Source organism: Aythya marila (genome assembly GCF_965140915.1).
Source record: "Aythya marila genome assembly, chromosome: 11".
In the NCBI taxonomy this organism is placed as follows: domain Eukaryota; kingdom Metazoa; phylum Chordata; class Aves; order Anseriformes; family Anatidae; genus Aythya; species Aythya marila.
Window position 1 is genome coordinate 15069032 of NC_139052.1, and position 21131 is coordinate 15090162.

General features: G+C 47.2%; 1 protein-coding gene across 10 annotated transcripts in view; it reads right to left on the bottom strand.

Annotated features, from left to right (window-relative positions):
* Window positions 1-21131, bottom strand: part of AKAP13 (A-kinase anchoring protein 13) — a 217491-nt gene that overhangs the window by 168719 nt on the left and 27641 nt on the right. For 9 of the 10 annotated variants that reach the window (XM_082768863.1, XM_082768865.1, XM_082768870.1 and 6 more), the window contains exon 3: window positions 1845-1932. The gene's annotated coding sequence lies outside the window, so the exon portion shown is untranslated. Of the gene's footprint in view, window positions 1-1844; window positions 1933-19780; window positions 19874-21131 lie in introns of all 10 variants that reach the window. The other variant, XM_082768864.1, reaches the window with a different exon arrangement.

Below are 21131 nucleotides of genomic sequence, written 5' to 3' on the forward strand. Positions count from 1 at the left end.
GCGCAGCTGTTCGCCAGCCAGGCAGCTCCACGCAATTATGTTATAATGCAGGATTAAATTTGGGGAGTGGACATACATCCCTTTATTACTGGTTTGCTTTTTGGCTTTTGGTTCTTGTTGTTTGTTGTTGTGTGTTGTTTTTTTTCCTCTTCATGTTACGCCTGTTTTAAATATTACAGAGTTCATTAACGCGAAGTTCATTAAGCACCAACCACTGTATGACTGAAATGAAAAGACGATCATTACAAGCACAATTATGGAAATACTTGACCAGCAGGCAAATTAAAAAGAAAAAAGGAAAGGCTACGAGGAATAAGGAAAGCCACTCCTAAACTCAAGCACAACTTTTTCCAGGTCCTTCAGAGGAAGCACACCCGAAAGCAGCCGCGATGCAGAGGCTGTTCCCAGGAGGCCAGGTGAGCAGCGCCTGCTGCCTGCACCCAGGGACCGCTGCTGCTGGGCATGGCAGAAATCAGCCCTGGGAAGGGTCTGGCACCTTCCCTTGCAGCAAGCGCTGCTCATCCCAAGCTCCCGTGCTCCAGAAATGAACAATAAGCTAAGAAACTAATGGCTAATCAAACCACAAGTTGCTCTTCTTGTGCAGCAACCGGTGTAGTGTATTCCTCCTCTAACCATGCCCCAGCACTTTCAGCTAGCGAGCAGCTGAGCTGATGATGGACTCGGGGACCTGCCCTCCGCCAGCCACGTCCTCACAGGAATTATTTCCCAGCAAAGTACATTTCATTCATAACTTTGCCAAAGATTTATTTTTTTTTCTTTTCTTGAGATCTGAAAATAGGTATGACTCCCCTGCCGAACCCACTGAAGAAAACAAACCAAAATAATCACAGAACTTGTCCCCCTAGAGTAACAGCAGTTTATGGTTAATCCGCCCAGCTGCTGCAAGAGCTCAGCAACGCCAAATGACTTGGACCCCGCGCTGCTAAACACGCTGCTTTCAAAGCCCCAGTCTTTCTGGTCTCCGCCATGGAAAATGTGAGATGCTGCAGAAGGTAAACAGGTTAGACACAGCGGGAGGAGAAAACAACTCCCGTGCAGTGCTTTTCCTCCCTCCCTTCCTCCCTCGAGAGAGCCCAAGCACCCATTTCCAAAGAAGACTCTCGCAGTTTCTTTGCTTCAGGCTAGCAGCTTTTGCCAATTCTAGGCTTTTTGGAGAGAATGGGTGTAACTGCATGAGTCAGAGCAGCTCCTGACAGTCCTGCAGCAACTGTGCGTTAGCTTTTAGGTCAGATCCATGCCCTGATCTGGTTCACCGCACCGAGAAGCCCTTGGAACTGAAAAACAAGCCTTGGACACCCGGAATGGTGCAGGACAGGGCATGGGGCAGGGGGCACAGCACCAGCAAGGAGCCGTCCTCCCGGGGAAGCCAGCCCTGTGGAGCTGAGCTCCCATCCGGACCAGCCCCCAGGGAAATCCTCAGGCTGTGAATGCCACAACCGCCTGTCCGCCCTCAGGACATGCACTCAGTGCCTTGAAATAACAGGGAAGAGCAGCTGGTGCCCTAAGCGTTAAGTGCAATTTTATACCATGGCATAGGCTCGATGGAAAGGGCGAGACCCTGCAGAACTGCTGCGAGTTCACTTGTGAGAGCACAATTCTTCACATAATCCTTCAGCACTCTTCATACCATTCTATTTATTTATTTTCTAGATTGTGGTTTTGTTTTTCTTGCTTCTTCTGAAAAAAAAATTATTTTATGGCAAAATAATTTGTCGAGCATCCCCTCTTGCTATGAAGCAGGTAAGCTAGGCAAACCCATTCTCCAAAACACCTCGCCTCAGTGCTCACTTATACACGAGAGCTGCCAAAACATTTGTCCTTACTTGAACTGCATGAAGCAGTACCGTCACTCCAAGATGTCCTTCAGGGCCTTCCCCCAGCAAGCACAGGGCAGGACACGAGGTTCAGCTCCTGCAAAAGAGGAAGAAGGAGTCAGTGGGGTCTGGGAAGGTGTGGGGAGCAGTGAGGCTGCTGGGGAGCCTGGTTTGAGCACCCAGACCAGCCCTGTAACGCTTAGGCTGATGGGGATGGAAGCCACAAAATCATTTGGGTTGGAAAAGACCTCTGTCATCAAGTCCGACCATTAACCTAGCACTGCCAAGTCTACCATGAAACCATGTCCCTAAGCACCACATCCACGCATCTTCTGAATACCTCCAGGGATGGTGACTCAACCGCTTCCCTGTTCCAGTGCTTCACAACCCTTTCAGAGAAGATATTTTTCCTAATATCCAACCTAAACCTCCCCTGGTGCAACTTGAGGCCATTTCCTCTTGTCCTATCACTTGTTGCTTGGGAGAAGAGCCCGATCCCCACCCCGATACAACCTCCTTTGAGGCAGTTGTAGGGTGCGATAAGGCCTCCCCTGAGCCTCCTCTCCAGTCTCAACAACCCCAGCTCCCTCAGCTGCTCCCTCCTGTGAACCCTCTTTATCACAAGATTTTTTTGCATTTTGGAACAGGCAAAAGCACCAAATGCAGGTGATAGCTGGCAGACGGCTGACAGATGAAGCCCAAAATCTAGCAACAAGCCTCTGCCAAACCCTTATGGGCTGCCTACACTTTTCCACAGGCAGATTTCCTGCTCTGAGGCAAAGCCTTCCCCTTGCTCCAGCCCCAGGGCTGAGCCTGGTCTACGGAGCACACCTGGGAAGAGCAGTCAGATTGGATTGAATGGCAAGAGGAGAAAAAGCACAGGTTGTGATTTTGTTTATTAAATAAACACTGTGTGGGAGATTGCATTACCTAAATCAAAGCTATCGGGGCACCTCAGGCCATCGTTTGGTTACCACACTGGGAAGGGTTGAGGATAGGCACCCATCACCCCAACGCAAGCGCGCTGCACCGCCTGCTCCTGTTGGACCAGCCGGAGGAGACGCTGCCCCTACGCTGCCTGGTTGGGAAAGCATCTGTAATCAGGGAATCTCGCAGCCTGATCCAACCTGCCGAGTTCAAAGCGCAATTACAAGCGCATCAGGAACAATGGCAGAGCTGGTTACTGGCTGGGGAATCAATTGTGTTCGGTGAATTGGCTGGGGAAGGTACAACACTGGGAGATGATGCATTGCAAAACAAGCCTCCTTCATTCATCCATCACAAGCACAGCAGAGCCTGAACGCTGTAGTGTCGGTTGGACACCTGTGCTCTGAGAGCTGGTACTGAAACTTTTCTGTTTTCTGCTGGCAGGCTCCTGCTGGGGAATGGGGAGAGCGTTTGGTGAGGCGCTGCAGGGCGCTGCGTGCATAAAAGGCATTTTACCACAAATATACACTTCAGCACAGAGCATTTCAAATTGGAAAAAGAACAAAGTTTACCCTCTTGTTCCTCTTAAAGCATCAAGGAAAAGAAAGAAAAAAGAAGGAGCCCATGACTGTGCAACAACAACTTAATTCTGGTGTCACACGTTTCTAAATTATATTTTTGTGGCAAACAACTGCAGCAGCAAGAACTGCATGAATTCTTCAATCCCAGGCACGGGAAGCAAACCTTCTTTGGATTCATTAACCTGTGAAAATCACCCCCCCAGTCACAAACCAACAGCCTGGAACTTCCCTCCAGCATTCCTGCAGTGTTACTTGCAGGACCGCATGTTAAAGCACGGTTACGGTTTGATAAAGCAATGATTAACTACGTTAAGTAAGCAACATTAACCCAAGGCTCCTACTAGCGAGCCCGTGTTGATCTGAGAGGTTGGTGATCAACACCTCTCTCCAAGGCACACACTACAGCAACACGGTGGTTTCACTCGTTTGGGAGACCAATAACTTGGCTTTCGATACCATACAACTCTCGGGCAGAGAAAGGAGGGCTTATTGCTACTCCCGTGAGCTGGCAAGCAGCATGGGCATAGATAATGCTGGTAAAGTACCCAGTGAGTCTGCTGTGAATCACTGCGAGCTTTTCATCATATCCATTAAGGAATGAGGGTGTGTATACAGAGACGCACATGCAAAACTCACTTAGATGTTTGTGACTTGGAAAGTATTAGCAAGTGGAGAAAATCAACTGGTTTCCCAATGCAAAAGCAGCAACACCGACCGTAACATCCTTACAGGTTGTTGTTTTGTTTGCTTTTATTCTGGACGATTTCTTAGATTAGTACAGAGAGACGCAAAGAATATTAAAAAGTCTTATGATACACTTTCAGTTCCGTATGTGAACTGCACAATCAGTAAAGCTGTCCAAATCAAATAACCCTTTCCTTAAAGGTTTCTTCTCCCCATGGAAATGCTATGGGATAGCTCCTGCATGCGTAAGCACACTTTTAAAAAGAAAAGGTAACTCATGTGAAAATGGGCGATTACATATGTAATTTTTTTTTTCCAATAAAAAAGCTCTTTTCCCCAAAATAGAGCCTGGTAGCTTAGAGGTGATGAGCGTCTTTACAGGCAGAGGAGTCACACATCAGCAGGTGCTCTCTGCACATTTCTAAATGAACCAAATGACCGCAACTGCAAACAGTGAGAGCCGGAGTCATCCTGTGTTTAAATCACACCAGAGCAGTCAGCTGGGAAGGGAGAGGGCAGAAAAGAGCAGAGCAAAGGTGGGCAGAAGCAGCCAGCAAGGCCCAGATGAAGGCAGGTGCTCAGCAGGAACCAAAGCATCCAGACCTCGGGGGCAGTTGCTCACAGCTGGCTCTCTGCAGAGCCCAGCCAAGCGAGCATAGAACTCCCTGTCTGCCAAAACACGGCCATCGCAGAGGAAAACACTTCCCAGCTTGTTCTTTTTTTTCTTTTTTTCCCTGAACACAAATCCATTTTCTCATTCTGAGCAGCATTACTTGTTTTCTTCTCTGCACACTGATAGTTTTGACACGTAGAACGAGTTATCTCACCATCTGTTTGTAATTGCAGTAATGAAGCTTTCAACAAACCCAAAAAACAGCACCAAGAACAGGGCACTAATGGCCTCGGAGATGAACTGCTCATTATTTTGGATTATTTGATACAGCTGGAACCTTTGGATAGCCAAGACACCCAAACACAGCCAATCCTGCAGCTAAGGCACCCAAACAAACCTCTGGAGTATTTCCGAGTTTTGGCTGTTGCGCGTTACAAAACCTCCTCACAATTTCATATCAACTGCTGTCCAGGAAAGCCCTGCTTCCCCTCCTCAGCTCCTGCTGGATGCACATCTGCACGCTGCTGCTATCTTGTTGCTTTTAATACACGGCCTGTACTTACCCATCGTGATGTTCTCATTGCAGGACGTCCTCTTCCTGCCTCTGCTAAGCCTCCCAGGAAAAACTGACTCACGAGACCTTTTTGGAAGTTTACCCCATGCTCTGAACCAGGCTTCCTCATTATTTAGGGAAAGGAGCCTGGACATTTCCCACAGTCACATGCTACGGAGCCACCTTGGGAGCAGCAGCCTCTTTACCGCATAGGAAAGCCAAGCGGATCCCACCAAAGCTGGAGAAGAGCAGCACAACTCGGTGGGACATAGTAATTTGCTATGGCTATGGACACATACTGGCAATATAAATGGGAAAATAAAAATTCCTTTGCCTAAAATCTGCTCTACAGATGTACAGGCAAAGCGGATCCGCTAACCGCTGCCTCACACTAAATCTCTACCAGCACAGCGGAGGGCAGAACGCTGCTCATCACATTTACCACCCACACCCCAGGTTCCTCCAGAATTAAACAGTGGATACGTTTTGCTTAGAGGGGAGTATCCGAGATGGCACGCTGCATGAAGAAAAGCTAAGAGTTTTAAAATAAGACAAGTTTTCTTTCCCACCTCTTGGAAATCCGAATTAATGGATTATAGTGAACGGCTCAATGTTATTGTTTTCTCTGCACCGCATGCAATGGCATGACATATAGATGTTTTATTTTCTTTCATATACACTGAGTTTTAGCCTTCAACTCCTTTGAAAGCACTTCCTTGAACTTATAGCCATCGATCTTTCCATGTCGGTGGAAGAGGGAAGCAAGGCAGCAACCAACCAAGCACTTCCCTGCTCACTCTCCTTACAACCAGACACACATTTTCCCCTCCAGAGCTTCGAGACAGATGCCAAAGACATGGGTTTGCTGTTTGCAATATTTTTGTGCCCCGTTAGAGATCTCACCAATACACTAAAAGCAAACAAGACTCGCACAATACCTGATGTTGGAAGGCCTTGGGGTGCCCTGACATTCCAGCCCCCTGGTCCAGGCCTGAATGTGACATCACTGCTTGGGCAGCAGCCCATGGGTTCCCAGCTGGAATCTGTCTTAACTGTGACCTGTCTCAATTCCAACCTGGAAATGGAGCGAGGTAGCACTGCTCCGCAGCAGGGATGAAACCCAAGTCATCAGCAGTTGCAAGGCACCCTAACTGAAAAACTAAAAATATGACTGTGGAAATGAGGAAAAAAACAAAACAAAACAAAACACTTTTATTGTGCTTAGAAAGCAAATGATAAGGACAGACACATACATATTGCAGGCAAATATCTGCACCTAGCAGCCACTGACACATCAGTAAAACCATTCAGCATCCCTTCGCCAGGCTGTCCGCAGACCCCACAGGTAAACGCTGGGAGGGGACAACAATGCTCAGAAAATGAAGCAAACCACCTGGGTGTCACCTCTCCACCCACGTGCCCGCACGTAACACCGCCCAGCATCCATGTCCCCACACAGGTGACTTGTCCCCTGCCTGCAGAGGAGCTGCTCAGGTGCCAGGCTGCCTGGCTCTGCCAGGCATGACAGGATTACGCTGTTTCACTGCTCAAAACAACATGTCACCGGAGCTGCGTAGCGCCTAATTATATAAATGAGATCTGTCTAATGTTCCTAAACCAATAATGAAAGAGAAGGTCCAGTGATGCAACAAAAACCTGCAACCCGGCGCTCAGATTACAGGCGGGTTGCACAACAGCTCAAGCTATTACACAGTGAGGCAGCTCCTCGGACTCGTATCGGGGATCACGTTTTCCCGGAGACACCGCCTGGCTCCGGCCATGTGAGCTCACCCACATCCCCCATCAGCAAGGAAGGGCTGAACGGGGAGCACTTTGTTTTAGCAGCAGTGCCACACACAGCAGAGCACAAGAGATGCTCCAAAGCAAACAGCCATCCCTTCTCTCCATTCCTCTTTGCCAAATTCACATTCAAACTCGATAGAAGCATCCAAAGCCTTTCCAAGAGCAGCGCTCACCCTGTCCAGCGCCAGGTCACGTTACAGAGTGGGCACCGCTTCCAACCTACCCCTGGCGGTGCCTGCTACTTCTACTGCCATGGTGACTTCTGCTCCCAGCTGCAGTCCCGTTTCAGAAAGCATCATCAGTACCAAGTCTACAGAGGGAGATTGCTCAAAAACTGCGACAACGAACACGGCAATGTAGCTATTTGATGAGCACTCACAGCACAAGAACTCTATGTGGACAAGAACGCACATACCCTGAGATTGCCTTTTTTTCTTTTCATGAATAGGTTCAAATACTTCCTGACAATACCGATCTCTGTTCATAGCATTGGTACCACGTAACTGAGAAATCATTTAGCTTAAAGTTTTCTTCTCTGCTGTATTGAGCTTTTATGTCAATAAACACGGTGCTGAACTGCAGTTTGGCAGCATAATTTTTGTTCTTTCTGTAAAGCGGTCAAGTGAAAAAACACTGTACCAGTATCAGGGCTGGGAGGCATTATTTGGGCTTTCAAAAGGAGTTACGTGCCGCAGTCAATGCAGGTATTGAACAGTGAGGGACTCCAGAACTCACTTCCACATCTCGCCCACCATCCCTCCTCTGCTCCCCGTCGTCAGAAGGGCACTCGGCGGCGGCTGCGGGCTCTGGGGCTGCCAGCAGCAGGGCTGGCAATGAATGAGGCTCTGTGCGACAGCAGGCAGGGCTCGCATGCCTCATTTCAGAGATCACTGAGGGCTCTGAATGAAGCCTGTGGGCTCACCCCGTGCCAAAGGGCCCGCAGCTTGTTTCTGGGTGCACTGGCACACGCTGCCCTCCTGGCCAGCCAAGCCCCGGGGAAGCAGCCCGGGCAAGCGGGAGCTGCACAAATATCACTGAGTGTGAAGCAGCAAAGCTGGGAGAATCACGTGGCATTTGTACTCTGCTTCTTTACATACAGGGCCATTTCTCCAACAGCATAACTTATCGCGGAGCACTGCTACAAGCCTTTTTCAACAGCAGCAGATCAGGCACTTCACGTCATGGGGTGGCTGAAAACTAACAGTGTGCAGCCACAGAGTGCCTTTTCAGGGGGTTGTCTGATTTGCTTTCATGTAGCTCAGCTTTTATTTTTCCCCCTTCTCCAACAAAAAGGCCATTTTCATTCAGTTGCTTTTGTTTTTTTCCTCCCTCTCAGGATGCAGAGCCCTGCAACAATATCTTTAAAGAGCCAGGTCACGGTAACACAGCACAGAAAAGCTGTGTTTTTCCAAGCAGAAAAACAAGGGCTGTTAATAAATTGCATAAGCACATCACACAGATTTTGCCCGACAACCAAACAGCCCAGTGCTTCAGTAATTCATGGGGAGGAAGTACAAGCTTTTGCAACCTGAAAATATATTTCCAAAACAAGCCTGCAAGCATCCATATAACTTGCGTCCAGAATACTGGCATCAAATACTGCCCCAAACCTGCCATTGCTCTGCATTCATGCAGCAAGGTTGGGTGCTGGCTGTGCCTGCACACATCTCCTCTGGGTTTCCCACATGGGCTGGAGCAGCCAGAGCGTGGCCTGCTCCTTGTTTTCCCTGCAGAACACACTCCTCCCCCTTTATCAATGGCGAGTTACAACATTGGCACCACCATGACTTCACTGGCATCCGGTAAAAAACAAACACAAAAATAAATGCCGGTAAGGCTGCGGGCAGTTACCAAACCCTGCTGTGGGCACACAGGGAGTTACGCAGCCCTGCTGACACATCTCCCCGTACCTTCCTTGGCAGACTCGCTCCTCTCTCCTCCTAACCATCCCCTGCAGCAAAGCATCTTTGGTTAAAGCAATGACGGCAGTTTTTGCTCAACAGACTGCTCCCCCCCACCCCTTGAAGTGCAGCAGAGTATCTCATCGATCAGCGCAGTGCAGGAAAAACAAAGAGTTACAGCTGACTGTAATTGCTGATACACACCCTTTGGCCACTGCACCTGTACCTGCCTGCTTGTGCAACAGCCTGGGTGTCAACAGCAGCAGCAGGCACTACCCGAGCATGAACATGGGAACACAGCAAAAGGCACTGCCCACATTTCCACGTGCTCACGGGGTTTCCGACATGTATCTGCCCATCTGCACCTGTGTCAGTGGTGATTCACCCGCTGCAAGCGCAGCCCCGAATCTTTTGGATCTCCACTTTCCCATATTCCTGCAATTGATGCTGATCCGTTCGCACGTTGCCTGCCTTCCCCAGGACTTGTCATGATCCCGCACAACAGTAAACAGGGTTATCTTGAAGAAAGCAAAACAAACAAAAAACCACACCAACGATATTTAACTGGCCATCCTGAGCTGAGAGGGACTTGTCAATGGTATTCACAGCCGCGCAGCCTCTTCAGTACAGCACAGTTATCAGGACCAAGAAAGATACTGCTCCTTGCACTGTTTCAGCTGACCACAGCCAGCCTGGGGCAGCACATTTGATTACCATCTGACCCAGGACTTGTTTTTTTGCTAGGAACAGGGAAAAAGATACAAAGCAACACACAGAGATAATGGCTACAGGGAGCCGAATACAGTTCTAAAGTCCATCTGGCCAACAGCCCGTATCACAGGCACAGGCTGTCCTCATAAACAGGCTGCAGGAGTCATCCTAGACCCACCCCGGGGCAGTCCTGCACACGCAGGAATTACCCCCCCACACGCAAACCACTCACAGATCCATGGTGCCGCTCCAAGGCCACGGCGTGCGGAAAGCACCGCGGCTGCTGGGCACGCGTGTGCTCCTTGCACAGGGCACGCACGGATGCTTGGCAGCGTGACTTACCAGAAAGATTTAGGGCCAGATTTAATTGTCCTGTGCCTGCTGATCAAGAGCATACATCCCCTATTCAGAACCAGAAAGGAATCGGTGAGCTCAGCAGCAAAAGTAGTACTCACACTACCATTTCTTGGGACAGATACCTGTCCCTAACCATAACCAGACAAACTGACAGCCAGTCAGTGTCTAAACCACTTGCCTATTTTTAGGACACCAATTTGCTTGGTATCTTATTTTTTTCTGATGGAAAATGTTTTGAGGCAGGGACCATGCCGTGGTATTTAATATTGTTCTTACCTTGGGTCAAATACCTTTACTCTGTGTTTTTCATTTGTTGATGCTTGAGTTATCTTTTTCAAGATAATGATTTCACTTTTGTTTCTTTTTTTCCCCTCCAGGTGCCCTGCCCTGAACAACAGCAGACTTAAAAGTACATATTACTCTGCAGATAGCATCTATTGCTAAACACCACTTTTCTGATCTATACTTACAAAGCGCTCCAAGATATGCTCAATTAAAATGCTCACCACGATGTCTAAGGGCACGTGCACTTTTTCCATAGCACAGTTAGGACTAGGAGGGTAGATTCACAGCATGGAGGACTGCGACACACAGATGTCAACTTACCTTTTGTGGCACACAAACAGTAATAAATAATATGCTTCAGATATATGGAAAAGTACTAGTATGTCTACAAATGATAGAAAACAAAAGGTACTAGAACTTAATGCCTGTCCAGAAATCTAAACAAAAAATGAGTTTAGTTTTTAAGAAAGCATTCTGACAATCTCCACATCTTCTTGATCCATCTAACCCACTTCTTAATGTTAGCAAACGCTCATCATGCTGTTTCCCCACAAAGAGAAAAACACAAGGGGTACACAGAATAAGCAGTTAGCACTAGAGGTTGCTAGAGATCACAGATAACTGATCACATCATAGTAAGTGTTAGTGTCACAGGTGAAGAAAGTCTGTTTCACAAAGAATTATACCGTCACACAAGCTTTTAAAATGCCTGCTTTAAAAAGGCAAATAAATCTTACAGCTCTTAGAGTGCCCATGGAAGACTTAATGCTTCATGGTGCCTAAGGAAAGCTTGCTGGGCTGAAGGACTCGAGGGCTCTCCCCATGGGCGGCAGGGAAGGGCTTTTAATTTACATCTAAAGTCTTGCTGGTGACGCAGGAGTAGGAGATCTCCTGAGAACTTCAGGTGGAGAAAGGACAAGCAGCAGAAGCTGATTAGCTCCCAAGCAACAGAGATCTCTTCCTGCAAACGTCCTGAGTGGCCAAGGGCTAACAGGTATGCATGTGATTAAGAAAGAATGAAAAGGGTGGTGGCAGACAGGGAAAGAGAAAAAACAAATTGTTTTCCAGAGTTTCTACAAGATTAACATCTATCTACTGACTATGCTTTTCCTTTGGTATGTTAGGCTGGGAGGCTGTTTCTGTTCCAGGCCTTTTCTGAGACAACGTTAGGGTCAGAAGAAAGTATTGGGATCATTTAAGTTCAATTGCTTCTGTCACAGGCTGACAAATTTCACCCATATTTTCAGGATTACTTCAGGATTAGCCCTGTCTGTAAAGGCTCACAGGAGAGATTCAAAGCTGGAGGCCAAGCCCAGTAACCCCAAAGAACTTGTGTTCAGCAACTTTGCCAAGCAAAAGCTTGGAGTACAGCTGGTTTCCTCTGCAAGTTCCACCTTCCAGCTGCCAGAGCATCAGGAGAGGAACAAAGCAAAGTGCTAGGGCTGGAAACAAAGACTCAACACGGAGATACGGCAAGAGATCAGATCCCATTTTGTTGCCAGAAAATCTGCTCATGAATGCACTCATCTAACGCCTTCCAAGCATCACCAGAAAATTAAGGTTGGACTTTCCTTTTTCATCCTCAAGGCTACAGAACAAAGTTGTGAGCCACCCAGGGCTAAAAGCTTCCTCCACACCTTTGAAACTTGAATCTACTTTCTCTGACCTCATATTTGAGAAACCTAACTCTCTGCTGGGAGTAAAACACAGGTTCATGATTTGTATCTTGCATGCTCCACCTCTGAAGCTCCTCTGCTGGCCCCAACCATTCCTTAAGCAACCGAGGAAATTAAATACAAAACATTGAACAACAGGGAGGGTCAGAGTTAAACCAACAAAGACAAGGAAATTGCGAGTTAAGCCTCCTGTTTTGCCCTTGATTCACCTTGCTGTGTTCAGCTGCTGCTCTGTTCCCAAATTCCTCCACTCTCCTGCCACCCCGAGAGTGCAACAGGACAAAGCAAACAGCAGGGTCTATGCACAGCTGACGTTCTTCCTATCAATTTGGCCTTGATGTGAATACAGAAGTTTAACTGGTTTGGAACTTCACAAAGCCAGCCACATTTAACAACTGATCTAGCCAGCGTTATCCCAAAAAGGGCAGAGCAAAGTGACTCATCCAGCCCCACTCCCCACCACCAAAGAGGGGGGCCCATCCCCATCCCGACCTCCACGAGAAGGCCTCAAGCAACACCTACCCACTGCCAAATGGCATTTTCCTAGAGGCTGAGGGCACCAATGCCAGGAAAGAGTCCCATCACCCTGTTTTACCCCTCTAAAAGCTGGGCACAGGCTAAACTGGGCCTACAGCCCAGTCTGGGAGATTTTAGGGCAGGGGAAGCATGCTTTAGGGTGCCTGTTCCCTCGCTGCTGGCAGGGAGGCTCTGCAGAGCTTGGATAGCGTTCGCCTGGGTTTTTAGCTGGCTGACATCAAAGGAGCTGAATCTCCTCGTCCCACAGTAATCGCTAATCAGTTGCTAGGAAGTAAGCACTCGAGGCCGCTGGAGAGCCAAGGCCTCGATGCCTTCCCCATTGCTCAGCAAAGCGTGCACTGCTTTCAAAATAAGCAGGTCACCGAGGTCGGCGGCAATACCGTCCCGCTGGTATTAAACACGGGATGGAGCTCGCTGCTGGATTAGAAGGGCCAGTGCTCAGCTCCAAGATTATCTCAAGAAAAGGAGAAGGAAGAGTCCAAGAGTAACACAATCTGCTCCTTTAACACCTATGGGAAATGTGTTTTTGTCCTGTCATTTGACTAGAAGGTACCTGTGCACACACAGGTGTGCTTATGTTGCCTTAGAGCAGATTCAACTACATGTCAGTGCTTCCTTAATGAGTTGAGGATCAATTTTGATAAGAAAACCAAAGTTTTACTAAACATATTTACAAAAAGTAAGAAATCCAAACAGTTGCAGTTCACACTGATGAAGGAACAGAAGTTGCAAAATGTGGAAGTTATTTTAATAACAATAAACAAACGTGTAATGCAAAAGGATATGCAGAGAAACATCACTATCTTGAAGGCTATTATTTTCACAGATAATGAAACTACTGGAAATAATTGGGTGAAGAATTTGGTATTTTTGTTTGTTTTGCAGGGTATCTTACAAACATTCAATGACATAATGCAGTCACAGGTTCTTGAGCAAGACCATAGGAACTATACCTATGTTGGCTGTATCTTTACTCAGCATTTTAAATATTGTCACATAAATATCCACCAGGCACTGAAAGACACACTGGTCCTGACAGCTACAGGTTAGAAATCAACAGAAAACTTAAAAGCAGTCAGCATAGAAAACTGCAGCACCATGAAAAGACTTGTGAAAGATTTTTAGTCTTTTTCATCACCCAAACTCTCATTACAAGCTCGTCTGGTTTCTTATTGCCATCAAGGCTCCTACAGCACCAGTACCAGAACATGCGGTGCTCGTTGGGTGGTGGTCCAGATGTGCTTCTTCCCCAAAAAGCACCACCAATCTTAGCATGAAGCAGCAGGACAAGCCTCACATCCCACTATCTCACACACAGAAATGAGAGGGAGCGATATTTATCTTCCTGTGGAAAAAAAAGGATTACAACCTGAAGTGTGAAAAAGCAGCAGCACTGGTAAACTGGCATTTTCCCTAATTAAAACAAAAAGCGCTGTCTAAAACAGCCTCCAAGATGATGAATTTTCTTCAGTGATAGTATATGCTATTTACAGTCATAGTCTGTATTCGCTGCATTTTATTAATGGATTAAAGAAGCTTCATAGAACTGTACAGAAAGGCACTTCAAAACCTGTACATGGAGAACGTGTATGTATTACACAAGAGGGAGAAGATGGGCTACATATCAAGTGCTGTTATGAATTCAGGAAACACTAAAAGCATCTTTTATCCTCACCGTCCCAGGGGAAGGATCCAACACTGCACATTTTTTCCAGTTAAGCAGTCGTGTCCTTTCTCAAAGCCTACAAGCTTGTCTTCTGACCAGAAGCAGCTGATTGCTACCATGGGGCTTCTCCGGAACGTTTTAAAGAAGTGCCAAACTACCAGCCCACCAAATGACTTCAAAATACAATTCCAAGCATTGCTCCATTTCTGCTTTTTAGAACAACAAATCTTCTCACGGCACTTTAAAACTAAAACCCTGAAAAGCTGAAAGTATAAAAGACAAGACTACCATTCAGGGGACTGAAGATGTGGAAGACGTGCTGGTAAACTGCTCTGAGAAACATCTGCATTACGCGGGGAATGCAAGCCACTTGGAGAATCCAGCCGGGTCCCTGCTTTGCATTTCCTTTCTCAGCTGAACGTATCATTTGCCAGAACTATGCATTTCTCAACGCTTTCCAACCGTAATCCAAATCTTCTCTTTTACTGCTACACTTATTTCCCAGAAAGATTTCCCGATCCAGTTCCTGCAAACAGATCTTCTATCACCGGACCAGAGATGTACTTTACTATTACTACTATTTCCACAAGCATCCAGGGTGTTAACAAGCAGCATATGCGCGGGGATGAGGAGAAGGAGGAAGTGCGATCAACATTTTTTACTTGCTATGAAAGTCATCTCGAGCTTCCCACGAGTCTGATTCCGCGCACACTTGCGGTAAGGCAGGTTGTGTTACTCTCTTGTCCAATGGTTGCTATTACTGGACCTGGCAAGGCAGCATGTGACACAGAAAAATGCAGCTGCATTTTTGGCTTGGAAGCCTCTAACAAGCCTGTGAGGCGTGAGCCAAAAGGCCCACATAAAAGCAACGGGGAAGAATGCAGATTCATTCTTCTTTTTATTGTAAGCATGTGTGGCTTTACTGCATAGTCCCAATGCACTTTGGCACAGCAAAACGGGGAGGAAAAAGGACACTTCCCCCAAGTAGAAGTCCTTTAGAGTTACAAGAAGGGAGAAGTCCCTTTCGTCAGGTAACTCTGGCTCCATCTACCCCAAAGACCCAAGCCACGTACATGCAGGGCAGACGCCCTCAGACCACAGAGCACCTGAGCCGTGCCTCTGAGTTACGTCACTACAAAACTCAGGGTAACGTCTTTTAGTTTACAGGATTCCTCCCTAAAAGCCTGGACACCCTCACCTGAGGCTGAGCTCTCCGGCCATGCCATCTGGCACTAGCAATGAAGTCTGCAGTGCAACAATCCTTGTGCCTCAAATTCTTCCATTAAAACACGCCATTGTGCCCTATTTGTTGCTCTTACCTCTCAAAACTGATCAAACGTTTCAACCTCTGGTTTAAACCAAGCCAAACCAAACACTCCTCCTTCTTACCCTGCTTACAACTGGGATGGCAAGCAACGGGCAGAAGGGAGTGTGAGAGCAATGCGGGCTATGCCCTGAAAAAAACGTCCCAGGACTCCTCGTTATGGGCAGCTCAGGGACACTGGAGGCCAGCAGCTGTCCCCGCAGCACATCGCGCTGCCCGCCTGCAAGCAGCCCGGCACCGAGCCAGCTCGGCAGCAAAAGGCTAGAGGAGGGCATTGGAAAGGGAAAACGGGGCACCAGGCGTTGCTCTTCAGTGCCAACAGGCAGCATGAGCCCAGCTTCATTTCCATCCTCAGGAGATGTTTGGCACTGAGTGGATGGAGCATGAGAGGAGCTAAAACCGAAGGGGACGCATTCAGCATCGTGAAACTGCTAGCGGGGCACCTGTCAAAGTGCTTGCCCTGCTCCGTCCATCTGCTGCATCAATATAACTCACCTGGGGAAAGAGACCCCTTAGTCCTTTCTTCTCCCCTAAAATAAAGCTGAAAAGCCAGAAGCTTGTTTTCTTCCCCTTTGGAAGGCTCCCATCAGTGAGCCATCTCTCACATACAGCTTCTCTCCCCTTAAAAACTAGCTTTGATCGTGCTGGCCACACAAACTTTCTCCACATCAGCATCCATGACAATTAACTTCTGTAACAGGCTCGTGCCTTTCCTCTCAGGTACACCATGTTCCCAGGGACGTGCTGCTGGTACAAGGCAACACAAAGCAGAGCTGCAGGCAGCGGTGGCGTGGACTGGAAGCAGAGTACCCTCAGGCGGACAGGAAACACCTACCAATTTCTGACAGAGGATTTTCCAGCCCCTTCTGAGCCAGATAGGCAGGAGGGAAGAATGCTGAATATAACCCCGAGCATTCTCAGGGCAACAAGAGGAACAAGAGCAACAAGAGGAAACTTTCTCAGACAAACGTCACCAGATGCGTCATGGCTTAAATGGAAGGGATGAGCAGTCTGGGGGACTTCTAACAGCAATGAGAAAGGTGCCCAACATATTCAAAGAGGAAGGTCCAATACAAAAATGCAGGTATACCCCAAAGCAGATATGATCATGGAAGGTCAATAAAACCGTACCTCAAAAATAATCATAGAATCTACAAAGCTGCCATCTTGTAACTTCCTTTCTCTTTGAGCACCCAGCTCTGCTGAGCTGCCAGCAAGAGCCTCTCACTTTTGCTTCATGGTTGCCCACTTCCATCTCATCACCCTCCAACAGTAATGCAAAGGAAAGCTGTGAAAGCTTATGCTGGGTCCTTGGGTCTGAAAGGGCCACCAGGAGGTCTCTTTTGGGAGTAGGAACTGATTCCTCCATGAAATTCCCAGAAACGAAGCTGTAAACTCTTTCTTTCCACTTCTACCACTTCCCGGTATTTGTGTACCAGTGCTTCATTACTGCCAGGCATTGTAAGTCACATACCAAGTCAGAATCACAGGCAATGTTCAACCAGCCATGCTTCTGGTTGGTTAAATATTGTAAGACAAGCATACTCCCAACTGTCCTTTTGGGTGCTCTGTGCTATACAGGCTGCAAGCACTACATAGAAACATTTCTGGCATCACAAGCTTTGCCAATGCTCCTTGTATCTCTTCAGGAAATGACAGGCTCATTTCCCAGAATGATAAAGTCCAGTGAATTCTTCCTAAACTGGATGGAAGTCTGAAAGCTTAACAGACATAATAAATTGTGCATTATCTGTATCACTGAGCTGGTCTTACACAAATAAATACATCTAAATTAGGCTACAATCTGCAAATCCTCCTTCATGTGAATAGCAGCTCTGACTTTAGTGGGGCCACTCCCCTAAGTCAGAGAAAGAGGGGTCTTCTCTTTTATATTATGTAAACCATGGATGAATTAAATTCCTCCCACACAAAGCTCTCACATAATCCCTGCTGCAGCTTGCTCCTGGCTCATACGTTGAATATTCATCTCCACACAGCTTCAAAAGGTGTAAGCTTTTCAGCATCACTGTTAGACTTATTTTTTTTTAATACGAGGAATGTAGTGTGAATTGAAAGAAGTTTTTTTGCGTTCCCTTGTAATGTAACAATATTTATGTCCCTTGCAATTAAAAAAAAAAATTATAGTCCAGGAGCATAGCTAAAACATTAAAAGCACTAAATATACAGACCTGGAAGATTACTCTTTACCACCATCTCCAACACTAATACTTCTTCCAAGCCTAGGGCTCTAGGTAGCAACTGTGCATCAAGGCCATGTTCTCACCCGGACAAGCTTATTTGTCATATATTTTTGGTAGCGTGCAGACCACACATCTTAGAGGGTCACTGCAGCAAAGAAGCTAACTATAAAGGCTGACAACAGGAAGGAAAGGACAGGGAAGACTTTTCTGGTATTACCTTTCAGAGCAGGCAAGCATCATTCTGCATAATCATTGCCAAGAAAACAACTTACGTAATTCAAGGGGTCTCCTCTCTTGGCATAAATTATCATATTAAAGGGGACAAAAGCACGAAACCTCATCTTATTTGCTTCCATCCATCTCCTCTTTCTAGGACCTAAATTCCAAAGTTGCTCAAATAGTCCTAACACTGTACACCAGAACTAAAAAGTCACGGAATGACACCAGCAACCCCCTGACGCAGTCTGGCTTTGAGATGCCCAACACCTTGTCTTCTGCCCCTTCCCCCGGGCTTGGGAAGAAGCTTGGCAAGCAACAGAGGCTGCGCACATGAGAACAGCAGCGTTTCTGCAAGGCAGGGCTGCCAACCCTAGCCACCTCCTCCCCCTCTGTAAAGTCCAGTTCAGCTCTACAAAAACACCAGCTGGATGGAAGGCCAAACACACTCGAGATTTAACTTTGGTTACAGCGTTCGTGAGCTTTGCCAAATTGATAACTTTTGCTCTGAAACCCCCAGGTGTGTGGCACTTCACCCACCCCATGGTGCAATACAAACATAAGTTTAGGAGAAACTGTAAGTGCAACCAGCTCACAGGAATAACAGCAAGTGAACTCTCTCTTATGTACACCATTCACTCCTTTTTCCCCTTACTTTTATGCACTTAATTTGAAATATCAACCTGTGCAGCATGAAGAGCAACGGACAGGATTCAGAGATGCTTTGAATAATACTAGTAATCTACTCCTTTAAGTACAACATGCTTAACTAAAAAAGAGATTAAGCAAAATTGGTTTGTTAGTTGGAACAAGGTCAGCTGATAAAAATAAACTGCAATCTTAACAGATTTTTCCTATCACGTTGCAATGACTTGAATACCTCATTTCAGTATGTAAATGTGCGGAGGTCATGGCTGAGCCAGTGTTCAAATAAAAACTACTCCATGCCATCACACGTACCCCACGCTCTCGTAACTCCACATGCAAATAAAAAGCAGCAAGTGTTTCCCCCTCTGTTTCCCCCCCAGTGTTGCTGTCTCATGCACCCGTAACTCCAGCAGCCACACTATGGCCAAGTGGCTCAGCGCCTTTTAGAAGGATTAACTTCTTAAACAAGCACTGATGGCAAAGGGCCAGCCCCAGGCCAGCAAGATGAGCACAACACGTGGGCCGAGGCAGGTGCAGGACAGGAGACTTAAAGACGCCCTCACCAAGCTCACCTCCCCATCCACAACCCGGCTCGCAGCAGGTTCAGCTCTCAGTCTACCAGCCTGCACAAGGTTTGGTTTACTTGCCTCACTAGAGCTATAAGGGGAAGAAACAAGATTTTGGTAACACTCGACTGGAAGGGAGATGGGAAGGAGCACAGCAGCAAGCACGAAGGGCATCCGGAGCAAAGTTTGACAATGTTCATGCCAGCTCATGGCATTGTCAGGATTTGAAGAATACCAAAAATCAGCAGAGCGTGCAAACTCTCCAGGCCCTGCTGCATTCAGCTTGCTCTTGTCCCACAAAGACGATGGTGAGCCGAGTCCAGCTCCTCCAAGAGTTTCACTATTTCTGCGTCTCGAAGATGCCTAGGGATGCTGGATGCAACAAAGCAGAATTTTGCTTTGCGGCAGGCACCAGTTTAACAGGAGCTAACCCAGTTTAACAAAAATTGTACAACTAACTTCCTCCTTCCTTCCCTTCCTCTCCCAGCCCTGGGAAAAGCCACAAAATAAAAGTTACTGCTGCAGTAAGCAAACAGTAATAGTAACTTAACCACCTGATCTATTCTCCTTTCCCTTCCTCTCAGTTTTATTTTAAGAAAACCCATACAACCCCCACAGAGGGGTCTCAGCATAGCAAAATGTTCTCAGCTTTGCTAGACTGAACATAGATCAAATTTAGGATTAAAAGCAACTCACTGTGTGTCTTAATCCAGCAATATCCAGAATCAAGACAAGCTGGTGGACTCTGCTAGCAGGACTTCAAAAATCTGAGCTGTGCCACACGCAACGCTGCAGAAAATAAAAGAATTCTTCCATATTATCCACTCATAACACAAAGGTAGAGGCAAGGAGCTGAACTGGAACACGCAAAATAGGTAGGGACAATTCCTTCATATTTTCAGTGGCATGCCAAAAACTTCAAATTTCACAAGAAAAAGTCTGTCTTCTGTAACTCATCCCTACTCCATTTCACTTCATTCAAAGTGTGACCGACATTAGGAGGCCTGATCAAATTCCTTGCTTTATCCACGCTTGAATTAAGGCCTCGGCTCCACAAGGGGAAGCAGACCGAGTTACATGAGCTTTTCTTCCAGAGGACACCAGCCGTAAGCACTGGTGCCAGGGCCACAGGTAGCACAGACAGACCCAGCGAGCTTCGGTTTGGTTACAAACAAAGGGGATTTGAGTTTTTGGTGACGCAGGTGATATTTCCAGATCTCTAGTTAGACATGGTATATTAAGCGTATTAAGAAGTCCAGCCTACTCCGATCTGAAAAATGGGAAGTTTTCCAAAAAATAAAACTAAATGAAAACAGAAAACAAAACCATGCTCAGCATGATTTTTCAGTTGCCTGGTGGTGATAAATAAGTTCCAAAACATGTACAGGTCAGATAGGCAACGCAAGCTCCTCACACTGGCAGCGGCTGCCGTTACAAGATGGCTGCTGCAGGGGGAGCACTACGTCTGCCAGGCCTTCATACCCATAAGGGTGAACCTTCACCAGACTTCTGGACAAGCATGTTTTCGCTCTGTCCCCGTCACACAGGCAGCACCAAAACACTTGTTTTGTAGCGTGTGCCCACATGCACACCCATCTCTGGCCTCAGTTCTGGCTGCCGCCTCAAAATCTTCTCCAGCTCCAGGGATCTCCATGCAAACCCTGGGGAGAAGAGCAGCTGATGCTCATCCAAGGAGTAGCTGATGGGGGAAAGGCTTTGTTTTTGTCAGAAACCAACAGCCAACCTCATGGGCAAGAAGGTCAAGATGTCCATAGGCACCGCTGAAACATGTCAACAGGGCACGGGGAGGAAACTACCACAATTAGCTTCAAAAGAGCTGCTATGGAGGAGATGTGAAAAAGCAGGGAAAAGAACTGCTTGATTTGCAAAGGACAGACTGACCAGCCCTTGGCAGGAAGGAAGGTGAGGAAAAAAAATAAATCGGTGGCTTTGGTCAAGTGGGAGGAGTGCGCAGATCAGGGAAGAACTGGGGCAGGGAGAACCTGCATGACTCAGCCAGGCGGCTGCACAGCAGGAGCTGGAAACT